We start from the raw sequence: 20,547 nt of genomic DNA, 5'->3' as shown, positions 1-20,547 counted from the left end.
ATGATAGAACCAGGAAATCCCCCATTGCCATATGTTTAGAGAACATTATCCATTATAAATATATAAGCCGCCAACCCAAAGTAAACCCTTTTCCTTCATGGCACTGTATCTATTCTTCCTATTGCTAACATTGATTTTGTGTCAGGCACGTGTGGTTTATGGAATGGCATTAAAAACTACTCCAACTGAAACTACTTGGCAGACGGCACATCCAACAGTGCAAGACCAAGACTGCGCAGCACTTGCTTACTGCAGCCTTTCCAAATCAGATTGAAAAGCACACTTTACGGTATAAACAATGTGACGGTTATTATTGTTCAATTAAGTGGTTCAGGGTATCTTTAACGGTATACCGTTACATCCCTAATAAGGTGGTGGTCCGTCAGGGACAGGGGGTGTCGGAGCTGAGGTCAGCGTTGCAGTTGTGGTCCGCTACCCAGTCTAGGGTGCGTCCTTTGGAGTGAGTGGGGTTAGAGATTTGTTGTATGAATCCCATGTACTGAAGTGCTTTGGCAAGAGATGTAGCTTGTTTGTCCTTTGGGTCATTGAGGCCCAGGTTTAGGTCACCCAATAGAAGGGGATTTAGTGGTGTTTTTCAGGTTATTGGCTACTAGATGAAGGTTTTCCTGAAAGTTCAGTAGTGGGCCGGGCGGCTGGTAGATGATGTGGATGGCAATGGTGCAGTTTGGCGAGAGGGAGAGTTTCACGGTAAGGCAGTCCGCAATGCCCCCTATTGGGGAGTTGATCTGTCTGACTGATAGGGAATCTTTAAGGATTAGAGCCACTCCACCTCCTTTGGAAAGTAGTCTGTCCTGCCGGCGTAGTGTGTAACCTGATGGGAGGGCTACGGAGATGGCTGGCCCCGCTGCTTCATGTAGCCAAGATTCTGTGATAGCGAGGGCATCAAGCTCTAAATCATGGATTTCAGCGGCGTTTGCAGGGAGTGAGCGTACGTTTAAAAGGGCAAATTGCATAGGAATGGGTGTGGTGTTTGATTCGGGCATGGCTGGTTTGGGTGGAGTGGAATATTTTGGTGGGGGGGTTGTGGTTAGTGTTGTGTGGGGAGGGTGTTTGCGGGCATTGTGTTTATTAGTAGTAGTTAGCTGAGCTGTACATATGCTGTTCTAAGGTTCCTGCTGGCGGTGGACCCTGGGGCGTGCAGGATGAGCATTAGTCTCTGTTTAGTGGTTCCGCAGGGAGGGATTGTGGGCCACATTGTCTTTGGTGTGGGAGGTGGTGTTTAGATTCTGGGCGTGGGGCTTAGTCTGGAAGATTAGAAGGGGGGGTAAGAAGGGCGTGGGTGAAATGTCATTTGAGTAAGGTGGTATGAGGGCCATAGCTGGGTTAACAATGCTACTGAGACTGTGTAGGATGCTGCGGGCGGTGCTTATAGGTAGCTGGGGATACTGGTGTGGCAAAGATATTCTTGATAATTTAGGCGGGGGAGTGATTCGTTGGAGGCCCTATGCTTTAAAAGCAGGGGCAGGGCTGTATCCTGAAGCTAGTTGGGCTTTAAGTCTAGAAGCGATACTTGGAGCCACTGGGAAGGGTGCAACAATCCGAATTACTGGCACATAGGCATGGTGCAACAATCGATCGCTTTGGCAGCTAGGCAGGGTGCAACAGTCAGAATTACTGTCACATAGGCATGGTGCAACAATCAGAATTACTGGATGTTACCACTCCACTACTCCCCTCTCTTCTACTACTCTACTTCCACTACTTATCTCCCCCTCTACTTCTACTTTCCTCCTCCCTCTACTACTATTCTCCTCCTCCCTACACCACTAATCCTCCCACTAGTCTCCACCCTCCAAACTACACAAACCCCCTTATTCAACTCTGTAACCATTTATTTCATTCACTCCTTCACTCTTCTGCTCTGCCAGTCTCGTGGTCGTCCTGCACCTAGGACCTCACCCGTAAACCCCACAATTCCTGCTTAAATATTTCTCCCCCTGTGGGGATTAGCCACTTTCCCTAACCAATCTGCGCCTTTCTTTGCTCCCCTGGGCATGTATGTGCAGAAGAAAGTCATAAAGAGCAGGCAAATGCTCCGCCCTCTGTATCTGTGCAGGCTCACTGCTTCTCGAGCATGGTTTTGTAAAGAGTTCAATATTCTAGTTTGGGCTCTATTCCCAGTTAGCATCATAGTAAGCTCGGGAACGATGGTCCTTTATCCCCTTTTTCTCCATGGTGGTTAGCAGGGGTTAATACAGGTGCTAGCCCTCTGGCCCATATTGCCTTTCTTGTTGTGCGGGTGCTGAGGCTGCACTGGGCTGCAGCAAATCTCTCCTGCTGCCACGTGTGCATTGCCGGATCTCCGCACTGGGACTATGCAGGGTTGCCGCAGGTATCTCTCTCCGTGCTGGTACACGGTGGCCGTCCAGTATTTCTAGAGCTGCTGAAGAACCTTTTATCCCCAGTTCACTATTTTTAAAGTGTGGGACGCTGGTGTTGGTTCTCTCTCGCTTAGCCTACTCTGTTTTCTGATCTTGCTCTGGGGTAACCTGAAAAGAAAACATACTGGTGCATATCTGAACCCAGAGCCAAGGTTGGAGATAAAGATCTGCAAACAGATCTGCTAGGCCGGGGGTTTTGCAGGAATTGCATCTGTGTCTGCTGCCACCATCCACATCACGGGTAGGACTGGCTCTGGCTTCCACCCTGGTAGGCCTAGCATGCCCAGTTGATGGGTTGACAAGGCCAGTAATCTGAACTTGTCACACTGTGTTAAAACTATCACGGTGAATACAATATTAACCAATGGATTACATCGAGCAGTTGCATAAGTATTATTCAATTAAACATGTTAAGAAGTACCATAAAACTCAGCTACAAAAATAAGGTAATTTAGATAATTCATGAAGAACATCAAATATATTAGAAACATTAATTTAATAAATAATATAAGGGAATGACAAGGGATATAAAGAAACTACAAATAAAGGAGAGGAAACATGAGTGGAGAATTTGCCCTTTATAGGGACGTTGCAATCTATGCAAATTCCTAGACACTTGAGATGCAATGGTGGGAACCTAATAAAAGAAATGAAAGGGCCCCATTTCATGCGGTAGTTGTTAAATACATTTACATCTTTTGCATACCATTTTTGATCCTGCGCATTGAGCCTATGAGGTTTCACAGAGGATATTGTTACTATGAAATGTAAGTCCGACCAGTTACCATTGTAATTGCCTACCACCCATTTAAAACGTAGTTTAAAATAGAATAATATATTGCATTGTTTAAAAACAAGTAGATGACAACGATATTGACGGTCAGATTTAATTAACCCCCATCATCAATGCAAAGGCAGTGGGTGGGAACGTTTTTGAAGATGTATGCCTGTTTTTGTAATAGCCAGCCTATTGAAAGCCCTACGTACTTCTATTTTATTTGTCATATTTACAAAATCTCAAGGAAAAATACTTTAGGGGATTCACATTTAAACACTGGAGATGCTTTTTTAAATTTGTTGTTAGATCAAGACATGCAAATAACCCAAGCCTTTTAAAAAAAATATTGAAGGACCTCTTTGATTGAGGAACAAGATTGCTGTGAAATAACATGGTGTCTGTAGTGTATCGTGTAATGTTTCTCATTCATTAATATTTCTTAAGTGAGTGGTTCCTCAGAATTCCTTCCTTTAAGTCAAATTCTTGCATGGGGCAACATATCCTAGTTCTGCAAGGTGGCATGTGCTGGTTGGCTTCCTTTTTCATGTCTTTTGCCCTCCTGGCCTCCTGTCACTGAAGTAAACTGGCATTAGCTTTTTACAGTGTACAATTACTTCCTCTTCACTGGGGAGATCATTTTATACTAGTTACATGATCAGTTGGGCCTAATTCTCCTCAATTCCTCAAGAATCCTCTTTTCGAAATCGTAAAGTACACTACCGAGATTGAACTTCGCCAGCTCCAGTTATGTCATCCAAGATATTGTTTTGGGTTTTCTGGTTGCTGTTTTATTTTTTTTGTGGGTTTTTACATACAATAGTGCATTTTATAGCGATCACATTGCGGAAATGAAACACAGACATGGTTACCTGATCTATCATAAACCATTTATAGCTTTTAAAAACAATTCTTCTGGGGGCATTCGATTAAACCTTCAAGACGTAAGTATATAACTGCTAGAAATAATGTGTGGATTTTTACTGCATAGTGTGGAAGCGCCCTACTTGTGCTTCACTGTCAATATACATACAGAATCCCTTTAAGTGCATCACCGTTGCTTGGCGGTGGCATAGGTTTGGTGCTATTCAGGGGTGTTGGGTAAATATTTGGGGTACTACCTTTGGGGTGCACAACAACCACCTTAGCCTCTTGGCATTAGGGACCCAACCTTTGGTATACGTCTGAACTACACCGGTTGGTAGTGTGGCTGAGCAGCCAGGCTTATCTCAAGAGGGATCAATGTGAGCAGTAATGTAGTTACAGAGAGATTCACAGTGGCAAGTATTCAAATAAACCCTGATTCTCAAGATTTCTTGATAAAACAAATATTCATTTATTTACCAGTCATTTGAACAAGCCTTCTTCAGAAGGAACAATATAAAAGCAACACTCAAATACACTTCAGAAATCCACACTCTTAGGTTTCTTAAATTCAGTAACTTCCCATTGGGGATGACGCACTTATAATTCCTACACCCTCAGGTGACATAAATAACTAGGATACTTGTGGTAATTTAATATAGAACTTGTGCATTTAGAGTAGGCAGAGAGTGTGTAAAAAGAATGGTTAAACAGAATAAACAAGAGATCTCACATTTTTCTTTAAGCAGGGAAATACTTTTGAACCCCCCAACGCAGAGTAAGTTAACCCCTTCCTGAAGGATAGGTGCAAATACAAAACAGAGGAGAGAAGAGTCAATCAGGTAACCAGGCTGATGTCGATGGGCAAAAGTCAATGTAACTGAAGCACTTCTTGAAGATGAGTAAAAAAGTCTTTGCACAATGTTTTAAAAGTCTTAGATGAAGAAAGAAGAATCAAATGTAGGGCCTCAAGCCGGGAGACTTGAGAAGTAGAAGAGGTAAGCAAATCTACAGTGAGAGGTAAGTTCTCTCAAACTTTACAGTATGTTTTGGTTTGAAGAAAAGATGCAGCTGATGACGTCTGTTCCTGTACAGCTCTGTAGATCCTGTTGTTACTGGGCCTCAGGCCTCAGTCGTGGGGACAAGTGGGAGGACTTCTGTGGACTCCTGCACCACAACTGGGCGGTCACTGACCGCAACCGGCAAACTTTCAAATCAGTGGCACTTCGGTGTTTTAGCTTCTTGCAACTACTGCAAATAACAACACCGTGGTTCTTGGGTGTCGAGGTGGACTTTCCTTGCTTCTGGGGTCCCGCGCTCTGTTGAGGAAGCTCAGGCTCGGTCAGTCCTGCTTCTAGGAATCCGGAGGTTCTTCCTGGAGCTCTTGGCCAACTTAAAAGCAACTTGCACAAACTGGTGTTCCTCTCCCTGGCTCTACGGTTTCGAGCAGCACTCTGTGGAAATTTCAACCAGCTCCGAGATGGATGTCCAGGTGGCTTACTTTGGAGTTGATTGGTCCCACCAACTCAAGGGGAGAAGTCGTCTTTGTAGAGCTTCTCTGATGAGGCGAACTTAGAGCTTCAACACCGCAGCAGGGCTTCACCGGGCAAACCAACGGTCCAGGAGTTGCAGCAAGCGTCTTCTTCCAGTTCTTCTTCGGATTCCTTCGTCCAGTGGTCGTCTCTGTCTTCCAGCCAAAATGCCTTGCCTTTTATGCAGGTTTCTCCCATTCATTGGAGCCTAAATGTCAATCGCCCAGCAGGGTGGCTGTCCTTGCTGGACAGCCAGCTAGCCAATCACCACAGAGTGCATTCAGGTCTCCTAGGAGACTAAGCACCGCCCTCACTTCCTGCCCCCACCAGACACTCTGGAGCCAGAGGCAGGTTTCACTCCTGAAGCCCACCGAATACAAAATGAACAAAGGGACCAAACCTGGTTTGGCGTGCAGAGTAAATCTCAAGAAGGTCCAAAACAGCAAGAAATGGTGACAAATGAAGTCCAGGGCCATTTTGACAAAAATGGCACCCATGGGTGCTTTACTGTAGCTGCGAACACAGCCCGCAGTAAAGACACGACACGGTAGTAAAAAGTAACCACTGCCACCAGCCATTAATTGTGTAAAGGGTAACATAAAAATGTTAACATGAGAAGCTAGACAAAGGGGCTACTAAGTAACCCCCCCCAGCACCCTGTTGTAAGATAGTGTGTGCTGGTCTAGAAAGTTACAATGTACAGCAAAGTCAATTTCACTTCACTGCTCTTGGAAACTGTAGTTAATCCAAGAGTCAGGTATTTAAACCTGGGGAAATCTAAAAGACTTCCCTGTGTCACTGCACTAAAGGTGATGTGTGACACAATGCAAAAAAAGCCTATGGAGTTCGTCAGACTACAAAAACGCACAGAGGTAAAAATCACATTAAAAATACATGAGAGTGGGGAAAAAAGGTCTTACTCTCTCCAGGTTAGAAAGTAAAAAGTTCTAGAGTCCAGCAAAAGTGCTGGGGGCCTCTAAGGTAGAGAGGAATTAGCACATTTCTGAGAATTCTCCTGAAAAAGGGGAAAATGCAGACAATAAAGCAATATTTCCCATGGTGCCTTGCTTATTCGTTTCCATTTCAATATTCCTGCTCTTGCAGTCTTTACATCGAAATTGAGGTAGAGATAATTCCATGCTTCAGGGTTCGAAACATAAGGGAGATGGGAGCTGTTTGGCTCCTGCCTCTAGTTTATAAGAGCCTGGTTAGCTTTGCACCAACAGCTAAAAAGGACTACTTGGGGCTACCAAGGCCAACTGATGCCAGACAAACGCACCTATGTGAATGTAACTCTCTGCCTATCAGAACATCTTTAAATAAGTATGACACATCCATATGACATTTAAAGAATAACGGCTCATAAAAAATAAGTAAAATGTTATGTCTCCATCCTTTGTTGAAGTTAGATTTGTGGAACGCTATGTAGTAGCTCCTGGTTGCCCAGTGGTAGCTCATGCTCACTGGTTAATACAAGATACACAGGAGCTGCTTTTAGCTCCAGTTTATCTAATCTTAATTTCAATCCATGTGCTTTGTCCTTTCTGTGGTGCTATAAATGAAACGTGACTACATTTTATATTCATTTGCCCTAAATTTACCAGTCCTAGGAATTGATGAAATAAGCTGCAAGTTGAGAAGCATGGGATCAGACACGTGGAGCATTCCCTGTGCCTTTTTCAAAGAATGCAACAACAAAGAAACTATGGTTGTCTTAGCAAACTTTTGGCAACCTTCATAATAAAGAAGGTGGAAGTAGTGACATTGGTTGCTCCTGACCTGCTTGCTTCTATCGCTCCTTTTTTAAATTACCTTAGCCAGTATGTGCAATTAGTCACATCTCAACTAACATTAATACGCAATGTTATAAAAATCATTTTTAATATTTTACATCATTGTTCTGATATGAATAGGATTTTTTACATGTTGCTTGACACCGGTCTTATTGTAATGTACTTTGATGGCTTGGAGCCGTAGAAAGTGGTGGTGATGTTGGCAATATATAACAGAGACCCGACCTACCACAGTGAAATAAAGTGACTTTACCTAGCGTTTGTGAAGGAAAATCAAAATGTTGTAAAAGATTACACGTCCATGTATTGTGTGTATATTTTTTCTCATTACATTCTCCTGAAAATCAACCAAAACTGAAGCAATCTGACGTTGCAAGACAAAAAAACTTCAGAGAGGTCACCAACAGCCCCAACATTCATCCTCTTTGTACTTTGACATGGCCCAAGAATCAACAGAAAACTCGGTACTCCTGCAGTAGTGTTTAGAGGTTTATTGTACAACTCAAATGAACCTGGAGTTTGTGGTGAACTCAATAGAAGAACAAGGGGCTTTCAAAACAACCAAAGAACACAAGCAATTTCAGCTTTTTTGACGACCATAGTCCATCTGATTGTCCCGCACATTTAGCTCCACCTCTTGGTGGTCAAACAAGTTATTCAGTCAATTGGATCTTCCTCTTCCGGAGGGTCAAATAGACGGCGCTTGCAGTAAATTGGCTTTTTAGGTGTACCGTACTCTTTTTTTTTTTCTTTTTTTTTCTCATGGTTGGCTTAAACCTTTCTGCTCCCATCAATGTAGCCAGGATGCTGAGGTGTTCTGTAGGTGGTTCTCCGAAATTGCTTGGCAAAACGGGGTGGCAGTTTTACACTCTGTTCTCTTCCTTACTTTCTGTTCCCTTCACTGAGTCGTTTTGCTGTATGCCACCTCATTTACTCCCTTTCCTTCCTTCTACATATGTCTTGACTCTTATCCTCTCCTCCCCTTACTCAGAGATTGTTAGCCTTCTTGCACCTTACACACTGCCCCAAGGTTCGATCATTTTGTGTGCTTTCTAGGTTTTTATTCCCCCTTTCGATGATGTCCATCAGTCTGGAAAAACCTTTGTTCTTTTGAAGGCAGTTTTCGTGGAGATAAAGGAAGTGCTGGGTATCTCAGGAACACCCTAGAGCTGTTCGATTTCATATTTTTCTGTGGCAACATGTTTTTCGACTTTCATTTTAGTGAGATTTGATTAGCCAATTTGCTGACAAGCTTACGCTTCTTCCTTTTTTGGAAAACCGGAAACGATACTAACTATAATTTGATTTTATCGTTGTCGGGAGTTTTATAGAGATGTTCGTCAAACTCTGCGCTGGTGTTGACAATTTAACTCCCACTTTGAGAATAGTACAATGGCCAGACAAAATGGAAACTAACTTAGAGTTAGTTTCCATTTTGTCTTTAATATCAGATATGTATCTCGACAGCCTCGCAGCAAGTGGAGAAACCGCAGTTACTGTATTGGAATTGTGTAGATTCACAAAGGCGGATCGAATCAACACCTTTTTTAATACCAACCCACTTTGAAAGACAGGAGGCGTAACCGTGAGACGCATCATGCCGGTTAGCCCTGCCTTCAGCAGCAACAGTACTGAGGACCTTACTCTCAGAACCCCGGTTCCGGGCAATCAACTTGGGCTCCACACCCAAACTCGCCATTTCTCCTTCTCCACACAATGTCGATTCTGGGCCATCCGTCGCTCTGCTAGGAGCGTTATTTGGCCTGTCATGTGACTTTTTAAATAGACCTGATGGATCAACTCACTACCCCTAAATTAGGCAGACAGTGGACCCGGGCGGGACACTATTTCCAAAATATCGGCATTTGTTAAGTCCAGATCATTCACCCTTCACAAAGTCTCCATTTCAATCCCTCTTGAGTCCAATCGCACACACTGACGGGTTCAGACAGAGAGATTATAGGATACTGTCTCTGGAATCTCACCCATGTTGTTTCTCGTTTTAGGGGGGGGCCGGGGGGGAGCTTTTTTCCTTTCCAGACATTCGCTAAACCTGTGAATTCCAGACGTTCCCTTGAGGCGTTGATCCCAGCTTTTGCGTCTTTTAAGGGCAATAGAGGAACATTGTTTTGCAGGGCACCCGGAGTGAGCGGCGTAGTTTGTTTTAACTTGCTTCACCAATTTAGCTACCTTCCAGCTCACCTGGGATTTTGCTTGCTGCCGGATGCACGGTGGAGCTGCGGTAGCGGAGTCCACCAGATTCATTGCAGAGCCTTCCATCTCCACCATCACCCCCGGTCCCACCGTAAACACTGGAAACACTCAGCGCACTCCAAGCCAATCTGCAGAAGAAATGAGGCTTCAAATAAATGGCAAGGCCCCACGGCAAAGAACAGAAAGCACTGACTTCTCACTGCTCGGTCACTGGAAACACTCGCTGCACTCCGATAGAATTGTGATAAATAATGAAGTATTTGTATTCATGTTCTCAGCCACACCATGAGCAGACTAAAGTTATAATGTGTACGCTATAACATAATAGGGTCCAGTTAATCCATATGTATGTTTAAATGTCCACGATGATGCCTCACTAGATATCTGGCGCTGACGATGGAAAAAACCAGCTCAAAATGGAGGAGGCAGCAGGTTAACCCCTGTGGGGTCATGCCGCCATTAACCTGGGACCCTCTCCCTGGGGACAGGAGGTGGTCAAGGGGTGGAACGGCGCCAAAGGCCAAATGGCCCAAAAAGCCCGCGAAGGGCTGAACAAAGGAAAAGGGGCGGGGCCTCCAAGTTATAAGCAGGCAGGGCCTGGGTGCCAGGCATCTCGCTCCTGCACTTGGAACCGGTCACTTCGCCAGTGGAAGGGATTTCGTTTTGACGCCAAAGAACCGCCCAGCAGATGGAAGATAGCCCAGCTGATCGGGGCTGTGGAATAGCTGCCGGCGGAGAACGCGCACAGCGGTAAGGCGGGGCTGGAGCCCAGGACCAGGAGCAGAGCAGCACATGACCGGCAGCGAGCAGGAAAGGAGACCGCTCGGCGCGGCGAACGGCCGGAGGGGCAGACCAGGTGAGGGGCTCCAGCGCGAACGAGCGCTAAGGCGGGGAGGGGCCCAGGGGGCAAGGAGGCACAGCAAGGACATCCAGGGCAGTAACCCGGCTTCAAGGCCCCAGCTGACCCGAGCGAGCTCCCCCCCTACGGACGGAGGTTCTCGAACGAAGGGCCTGCCACACGCTGCAGGGGCACAGCAGCGCAAAGGCTCCCCTCTTCACAGGAACACACGCGGCAAGCCGCGAAGCAGCAGCCTCCGTGTGAGCGCGGCGGGCAGGAGGTGGGGGCCGTGTGAGCACTCGCCAAAGAGAGGGTGCAGGAGAAGAGGCACCAGGACAGCAGGGGGAACAAAGGAAGCAGGTGATTGCCATGGCAGGTGGGCAGCAGGCAATGGATCTGGCGGCATTTATGGAAATGGCCAGGGTGGCAGCAGCAACCCAGGGCCCGGACTGGATGACAAGGATGGTGGCGCAACCTAGCCAGGGAGGACCCAGCCAGAGGGTAGAGAGCTCCCCTCTGATGTTTCAAGACAGTGGCAGTGAGGCCACGGTGGTCGAAGAGGAGATTCACAGCTTGGAGGAGGATGAGGATGAAGAGGAGGAGATCCAAGTGAACAAGAGGCAAAGGACAATGACGGCCAAGGCTAAGGCGAGCAAGGAGCAGGCCAACAGCACCAAGAGACTGCGACAAAAGGCGAGGGTGCAGGAGGATGTGGCCTTAACGGCTCCTACACCTGCTGAGGCTCCAGGGAACCGAGTGAGCCCACCCAGAACTCCTGTGACCAGAACGGTGGAAGTCGCTGGTGGAGGAACCACATCCCTGGAGATGGTAAAAGGTATGGTGTTGGAATGCATGCAAGCATGGGGGGAAAAATGGGCAAATGCCAAATGTTGTTGCCAATGCTAGTATGTTGGAAGGAATGATGGTTTAATGGGAGTATAGCCACGCAACCGGGGGCGCCTCAGGGGCTAAGGGGGCCATGGTGCGGAGGCAGGAGTCAGGGCTGATCCCAGGCAGGGGGAGTAAGTCAGCTACCACAGAGAAGCGGGATTCCACCCAGGGGTTTCTTATCGGTCGGGCTGCCTAGTGTGGGCCCACCTACTGGGGGCAGTCAACAGGCACAGATGGCGGGGCTTCCGTGGGGACAGGAATGGTGGACTCAGGGGCAGAGGGCTCCAGTGAGTGCAGGGATGGCCCAGCAGCTTGCTACAGGGGTACCAGCGGCGGCGCAGGCGGCCCAGAAGGAAGGAAGGAGGGCCAGGGGCGGTCTTGCCTGGGGGACAGAGCGCGGCTCAGCTACCGGCGGGGGGCCCGAGCAGCGGTGAGACAGGGGGAGTGTGGGGCCAGGCAACCCAGTATGGGAGACCAATGCCAGGGTTCGCACAGATACGGGCTACAGTAAACTCCTTGGTGTGGCACATTCCGTGGGGAATCAAGGAGAGGTTGTGGAGGAAGGAATTTATTGACATCTTTGATTTGTTGGGGATTGTGCCCACGGGGGGAGGGCTGGAGGATCTGTCCAAGAAAGAAAAGGAGAAAAGGGACAAAGAGTGCACCAAGGTGGAGCACTCCATTAACAACTGGCTAAAAGCCTATAGGATGTACATGTCAGTGATGTTGGAGAAGTACCCGCAGGATGCACTGGCAATGATAGCGTACGAACAATATGTGCATGATTTGTATCAGAAATATGGCGGCGAGGGATGGTTGGATTATGACCAGGGCTTTAGATTAAAGATGCAAGTATGGCCAGCAATGTCATGGGACGAAATGGATGTCGGGGGGTAGATGGACAAAGTGGTCCCCTGCAGGGAACCCGAGGAAAAGCCACAAGGGGAGAGGTCCCGGGGGGGGGAAGAGGCAGGGGCGGGTACTCGCAGCGGGGGAGAGGGTCCTTTCGCGGGCCCTCCTCCTGGGTGTACCAGGCAGCAGCCCACCAGGGGGAGCAGGAAATCTGCTGGAGGTTTGCAGAGGGGTACTGCTCCTACGGGAAGACATGCAGATACAAGCACCGGAGGGGTGGCAGCACGGGCCCCCGCAGAGCCACTCCAGGAGAGGCTAAGCCCAAGGAAAGTGGTAAACCAAAAGAAAAAGCAAATGTTGACTGATGCGCCGACAAAACAAGGCAATGTTGGGGAACTTATGAATGTCAAATGTGTGATTAAAGGGGCATTGCCCACACCAGTTAGCCTCCTTGCCATGACGCCCTTTTTAAATTTGTATCACAACAAGGCCGATGCTAAGTTGTTATGGCAAGGGTTCAGGTGGGGCTTTCGGATCCCGGGGGCAGGTACCCAAGGGGGGAGGGAGGCGGCCAATTTACGGTCTGCATTGGAGAAACCCGAGGTGGTGGAAAGGAAGGTGGAAAAAGAGGTGGGGCTTGGGAGAGTGGCCGGCCCATTCACGGCGCCGCCTACAAGCAATCTGGTGGTATCCCCACTGGGGTTGGTGCCAAAGAAGGAAGAGGGCCAATTCCGCATGATACACCACCTGTCCTTCCCCGAGGGTCAGTCGGTGAATGACGGCATCCCTGAGGAGCAGTGCAGGGTGCAGTACGCCTCCCTGGAGGACGCGATACAACTGGTGAAAGCAGCAGGGGAAGGGGCGTTGTTGGGAAAGGCAGACATAGAATCGGCCTTCCGACTATTACCAATCCACAAGGACTGTTACCACTTGCTGGCTTTCAAGGTGGGGGACAAGTACTACTACGACAGATGCCTACCCATGGGTTGTGCTGTTTCTTGTTCATACTTTGAGGCATTAAGCTCCTTCTTGGAATTTACAGTAAAACTGGGAAAAAAGGGAGGAGGAATATTGCACTACTTAGATGATTTTCTCTTCATTGGGAGAAAGGGGACGGAGGAGTGCAGGGCCCTGATGGAGGAATTTCAAGAGCGGATGAAGCAGCTAGGGGTCCCCTTGGCACCAGGGAAGACCATGGGTCCAGCTACAACATTGACATTTCTGGGGATTGAGATTGATTCGGTTAAGGGGGAATGTAGGCTCCCGCAGGACAAGGTACAAAAATTGAGGGGCCTGATTCAGGAGCTGTTGGGGAAAAACAAGGCGACCTTGCAGGAGTTGGTCATTGGCGGGGAATCTCAATTTCGCAGGTAGAGTGATACCAGAGGGCATTTGCCAGAAGTGTGGAACTAAAGACTGTGAGCCTACAACACGCCTCACAGCACGTCCGATTGGGCTCAGAGGTGAAGGAGGATCTCAGGATGTGGGAGAGCTTCCTGACAGAATCCAACGGGGTGGCAATCTGGAGGGCTGACTGGGCAAGCAGCCAGAGGCTCAAGCTGTTTACCGACTCATCGGGATCCCTGGGTTTTGGGGCGATCCTGGGGGACAGATGGTGTGGAATGGCATGGCTAAGGGAATGGCATAAGGAAGGGGTCACTAAAGACATTACTCTGCTGGAGCTCTTCCCCATAGGGGTTGCATTTAGGTTGTGGGGGGTGCAGCTGCAGAATTCGAAGGTTGCACTATGGTCAGATAATTTGGCAGTGGTGCAGATTAGTAACACAGGGTCATCCAGCAATCTGAGGGTGTTGAGGCTCCTCAGGGAACTCGCCAGAAGTCTGTTAATACTGAACATCGAGGTCAGGGCATGGCACATTCCAGGGGTAAAAAACACAGCCACTGATTCTCTGTCTCGTTTACAGTGGGACCGGTTCCGAGAAAGCTGCCCCGAAGCAAGGAAAGAGATGACCCCCTTCGAGGAACAATGGTGGGGGATGATTGGGGTGATCTGACCTTGTTGGTAGAGACGGCACTAGCACCAGGTACAGCCAAAAGGTACAGGGCTTGTTGGGATCGTTTTATGCAATTCCAGGAAGAGGTGCTTGCAGGTAACCAGGGGGTGAACCCGGTGCGGGCATTCATAGGCTGGTGCTGGAAGACAGGGAAGACCCGAGCGTGGGTAGGCTACCACTTGGCAGCCATCGCACATTTCGCAAAAGTAAAAGGAGAGAAGGACCCCACGAAGGAGCACTACGCCATGCTATCCATGAGAGGCTGGGCTAGACAAGCAGTAGCAAAACCAGACGAGAGGCGGCCAATTGATATCGTGAAATTGCACGGATTAATTAAATGTCTAAAATCAGTATGTAGTGAAGAGGCAGAGAGGTTGTTCTTCACGGCCGCCTTCACGGTGGCGTTTTTTGGGGCTCTCAGAGTCAGCGAACTGGTGCCTGAGAACAAGGACGGCAAGGGGAAAGGGTTCTTGCGCGTCAGGGACATCCAAGTGGGAAGCGCCCAAGTCGTCATTTATGTGAGGAGGTCGAAAATGGATCAGAAGGGAAAAGGGGCAGCTTTGACCTTACAGGCCATTCAGACAAGCAGGGTTTGCCCGGTGGCGGCGGCAGCAAACTTTATGCAGCAACGGCGGCCATCAGGGGTGGAGGCGCCGTGGCTCATGCACAGGAATGGGTCCGAATTAAGCCGTTTTCAGTTCAGGAAAGTGATGGCGCAAGGTTTGGAAAGGATGGGGCTGACAGGGGGGCGGTTTGGGACACATTCATTTCGGATAGGGGCCGCCACCTCCGCGGCGGTCGGGGGTTTGGGGGCGGAGGACATCAAAAGGCTGGGGAGATGGTCTTCAGGATGTTATAAACGCTATGTCAGACCAGAGAAAATGTAAGAGTTAACCTTGCTGTTCCCTCCATTTTTATTTTTCCAGTGGTACACCAAAGGAAACTACGCACAGTGTGGGTAGTGGGGCACTCATTCATCTCAAGGGCAAAGGCAAGCTGGACTCAACAGCAAGAGATTTTGACGGCTGGAGAGTTCAGGATCGAGTGGCACGGGGTGCCAGGGATGAAATGGGCGCAGCTGAAGGGGCATTTGGAAAAGCTGCTGAGTGGGCGGCGGAAGCCGGAGGTATTGGTGATACACTTGGAAGGGAATGACCTGACCAGCTTGGGGAGAGGGGTCTTGCTGAAAAACATGACAAACTCACTACAGGAAATATCGGCACTATTGGGTGAAACGGTGATCATCTGGTCTGAGGTGATTCCCCGGGAGCAATGGAGGGGGGCAGAAAGCCATTCAGCAGTAGAGAAATCAAGGAGGAAGCTGAACGGGGATGTGGCCAAGTTCTGCAGACGCAGAGGTTTTCATCAGGTCAGACATGGCCTGATTGACGGGAAGGCACCCAAGTACTTCTTAGCGGATGCGGTGCACCTGTCCACGAAGGGAATGGAGCTCTTTTTCTGGAACATTTGGACCAAATTGCTGGAGTTGTGAGAAAGAGTAGGAAAGGGGGAGCCAGCCGGTGGACGGGAACCCACCAGTTGGTGTGGCTGTGTTTGGGCAACCAAGCACAAATGATAGACTCCGGACGAGCCAGAAGGAAACGGAATGGGTCTTCGGTCTTCCGGACCAGCGCCTCTTGGGGGCCTAAACGGCGGGGGCGTCTGGTAGGGACAAATAAGGCTCAGCTTCCCCCAAAACAAACGGTGCTCTCCCCACCCACGGACACCTGCACGAGCAGGATAGGAACAGGTACAATGGGTCGGGGGAGTTGGGGGCCTACTATACCAAGTATAGGGGGAAGCAAAGGAAATCCGGCAAGCAAGCGCCACACGTACAGACTGAAGTTCACAAATGTGTACAAATAATTCTGTTGTCATGGAAATAAAACTGCGGCCAAGTTTGCCAATTGAAATACGGTGTCATGCCAATTTATGGGGGATAAGGAGAAATGCATTGGGGTACATGCGCAAAGAATAATTGGCAGTAAAAAGGCAAATGGACGGCTGCAGGGGTTATGTGATGTCGTACATTTGGGTCTTAGCCCACCACCTTCGTTGGGTGGGAGTGGCCACAACAGGGTGCGAGGCACGTGAAATGTGACACTGGGCAAGGGAGGGGTTCTGGGGCGTTGGAATGTTTTAGTTTTAGTTTTGGAAATAAAGACATGCCATCTACACGCACCTGTGTACGCCCTTCATTTATTGGTAACTAATGGAATGGTCCATAGTTGCAATGCCCAGATCGCCCCTCACACTGGCGACGAGGGAACATGCCCGCGCTGCAGTTTCACGGCCTGTGCCTCCAACAGACAACTGGGCGGGTCCAGAGGGCCAGCCCCGGAAGATCACACGGGATGCCAGAATATCACGTTGAGGAGAGGTGGGCAGTGCCAAGGGAGTTGTGCTGTTGGGCACTTGTATAAGCGGGTCAGCGCACCTCCCATGCCCCTCTCTCTATCCTCTAGTACCGGCCGCGGGCAGGAGCCACGATGTTGCACGCCGTCACTCGGGGAAAACAAGGAAGGGAGGACGTGAATCTCTTGGCACACACAATGCGGCTGGCAACTACAACCTGCTCATTAGCCCACCAGTTCTGAGACACAGTGTCTTGTGCAGGAGAGGAGCACCACTGCATGCAGGTTGGGCCTGACCAAGCAGACCAAAGTTGACTCGGCCACAGTAGTGTATACTAGGGAGGAACACCCTGCAAATAAGTGGGGGCCTGACCAAGCAAGACACAGTTGAATACCAACAAAAATAATCACGTGCCCCATCCTCCTAGTTGGATTTCATCATGTCTGAAGGCGAGATACCGGCAACTGTGTCCGCAAGACTGTCCAACTTTTTTCAGCCACCCTTTGGTGAGACACAACTGATGCACCTCCCGCCACAGTTTGATCTCAGAGATGCCAGCAATTTGGGGCCAAGATGGGTGCAGTGGCTCAGGGATTTCAAATTCCACGTGGCAGCCACGGGGACTCGCTGATGATGCCAGGGTAAAGAACCTGCTGTCCCTCGCAGTGGGGCATGCAGTGAGAGACCTAGTGGGTGAGCTGATTGACATAGAGACAACCTCATTCTGCGACCTGCGTGAAACGCTGTTGAATTATTTCGCCCCCACACAAATGTAGATTATGAGAGGCACATTTTTTCACACGACACGCCAGGAAAAGGGTGAACCACTCAATAACTTTGTCATGGAGACATTTAGCTCCAGTGCGGCAGGTGAGCGTGTCCCCCTTTGCACTGCCAGACCCAATTATTTAGTAATTTGCCTCTGTTTCTTCCTGCATCTCACGTGCTTTTTGTGCCCTTCCCAATCCCTCTTCCTGGTTGCCTGCCCTCATCCCATCCCACCTTGTGCGGCCTTGTAACATTGTAGGTCTCTGACCATTATTTGGGTTCCCCCGCCACTTTAGCTCCAGTGTGGCAGGTGAGTGTTGTCCCTCTTTGTGCTGTCCTACCCCATTATTGATTAATTTGGTCTGTATCCTTCCCGCATCTTGTGCGTCTTCTATGCCCTTCTGATCCCACTTCCTGGTTGTCCGCCCTCCTCCTGCCCCATCCTCTCTGCTCCCATTGGCTCGAGAGACCCATTGGAGGACTCCCGACCAGGGCAGCCCCTTCCTGTTGCAGCCCCTCAGCTAAGGACAGCTCCACCAGAAACCGCTCCAGATCGTGTTGGCCAGTGGAGCCGTTAACCAGCAGCTACACATAAGGTAGGTGAGGTCTGGACAGAGGGACCAGCAATCATTGTGCCCCATTCGACTGTCCGACCCAAACTTATCTTGTCCCTTCTCTGATAGCATTTGGGCTGATTGTAAGTTAGCCATATCTCGCGTTTAGCCTGATTGCGTAGGTTAATGTTCGATGTACGAAAGAATTTAAATTATTGTATTCAATTTACCTGAAGCACAATGCAATTGTATTCTGGGCTGCATTAAAACAATCAGATTCATTTACATCTATATGTGTGTGTGTATGTCAAATCATTGTATTTATCCTGTGTTGAATGTATGCAATTGTTCTAGATAAGAGTGTTCTACAGTAGATTTTCCCTTGTGTATATATATTTGGAGTGTCTTCTACACTCGTACCATTCAGTGTTCTCCTTGGCATTTTTTTCATATCCCGCATTTAGCCTATTGTGTAGGTTAACCAAATCTCGCATTTAGCCTGTGTGAAAAATCTGAAGGTGTTTCACAACTCAGTCCTCAGGTATCCCTTATTCAGGTGGCCAAGGAAGGCCCATCGCTATTGGATCCCGACTCTGGGATGAACAGGCAAGGAAGGATCACCTGGGTAGGGGAATCTCGGGGAGTGGGGAGGAGACACCGGGGGGTGCGACATGGTATCACCCATTTCCTGACAGTTATTTACCCATATGCCCTCTACCTTCATGGGACACTACAACTCCCATAACTCCCCCCCCCCCCCCCCTTTCCTTATAAGACCAACTGCTGGGAGGAGGAAGCAGAAGACTGCGACTAGGAAGATTACCACTAGTAACATGCACTGGCCTTGTCCCACTAATAAGGTCGGGCAGGGTCAGGCCCTTAGTCACAATCACACACACCTGAAACCCACGGACCGCTTTCCAAACTATAAAAGGTGGAGCACAGAGAGCGAGACCGGGGCCAAGAAGGAAGGCAAGCTGAATGGCGAGAAAGAGAAGCAGCTGAGAGAGCTGCCCAGAACCAGGCCAGGGATAATGAGACGCTGACAGGTTGCGAGTTGAGGCAGGAGAAAGCGTGACGAGGGAGCCGTGTCTCCAAGAAGCCAGGAGAGTTCAGAGAAGAAGGGAGCTGAGGGGGCCTCTAGTCCCTTTCCACCATGTTCCAGCAAACTGCTCGTTTTCTCCGCCTGGGAGTGTCAGAGTTAAGTGGGCAAGACCATGACCTCGACGAGCTGAAAGGAGGACGACGGACGAAAGTAGTAACAGCCGGTGAGTTAAAAAAAAGGGAGAACCCAGTTTATGATGCGCACAATTGTGGAACGCTACAGTGGTACATGCAAGACTACGCGTTGAAGGAAAAAGACAATGAACTGAAAGCTTGAATGTATTTAGCCAGCGAGAGAGCCGATGAGAAACAAAGTAACAGATCGTGCCGTGTGAGAAGGCATGTTGTTAAATGCTTCTTGAAAGATAACTGAACAGTGAATAATGAAAGCGAAATGTGTTGAAAGCCATTGAAGGGAAGGGCATGAGGGAAAGAGAGCGTGCTGAGATCCCGAAAGGCTAATGTAAAAGTGAATGGATTTTTTTAACGAGGAACGGAGTGGCTGTGACCCGTCCTAATGAACTATATGCTTTTGTGAAATAAGGAACACAGTGGCCGAGGGCCCGTTCTACAACACCAAGTGCAAGAGGCACGGATATTAAGAAACCAACCCTATTGTCGGAGTGGACACGCACAGGGGTGAAAATACTGTGCAGTTGCAAAGGTCTCTGGCTTGGTGATAGTAATAGAGGACCCTGCTGTCGAAGTGGTCACGCATGGGGGTGATAATACTATGCAGTTGCAAAGGTTTCTTTCAGGTGAACATTGTGAAGAGGTACAAAGGTTGGGGAAGGGAGTTCTCACCGAGCTCCATGAAGCACCGCTGTTTAGCTGGAAAGTGTTTCATCATTGTTTGTGTTTGAAGACAGGCAAGGGCAGCCTATGAAAGTAACTGAGGAGGAACTTTGTGAATATCTGTTTGTTTGACAAGTGTGAAACCGGGTGAGTGAAGCCCAAAAGAATCCATTGAAGAGAACTGTGATGCATATTGAACTGACATTAAAATAGGCGAGGGAAGCCAAACAGATTTATGGGAAATCTTTGAACTGTGCATACTACCCATCTTGAAGGAACTTCGTAAGAACCCCATTGAACTGAAATTGGGGAAGCGAGTGATGAGCCACTTTCATTGCCATTCTGATGTTCTTTTGCTACACTTTTATTTTCATACATTTTCCCACACTTAGTTATTGTGAACGTGAGGGCAAGTATAGGTTTATGACACCGACTTTTTCTGTTGTTTGACTTACTGACTTGGACCATTTTATTTTACTTTCATTGGTCGGGACTACTTCCATTATAGAATTGGGGTCAGCTAGGAAGTCTCCCACCCCAGTCAAACTTAATAAAAGTGTTGAAACTTGTATCTTTGTGTCTGTGTCCATACTAAGGATACCATGCCTGCCTCACAACTGATTGTGTATGTTGCCCATATCCCGCATTTATTCTGCTTGTGTATGTTGGCCATATCCCGCATTTAGCCTGATTGTGTATGTTAGCCATAATTCGCATTTAGCCTGCTTGCGTAAATCAGCCATATCCCCCATTTAGACAGTTTTGTTAATGCATACTTTGAAAAGTATCATTCCA

The sequence above is a fragment of the Ambystoma mexicanum genome, chromosome 1p (assembly GCF_040938575.1).
Source record: "Ambystoma mexicanum isolate Mex_15411 chromosome 1p, UKY_AmexF1_1, whole genome shotgun sequence".
Classification (NCBI taxonomy): Eukaryota; Metazoa; Chordata; class Amphibia; order Caudata; family Ambystomatidae; genus Ambystoma; species Ambystoma mexicanum.
Note: the sequence above shows the minus strand (reverse complement) of the source record.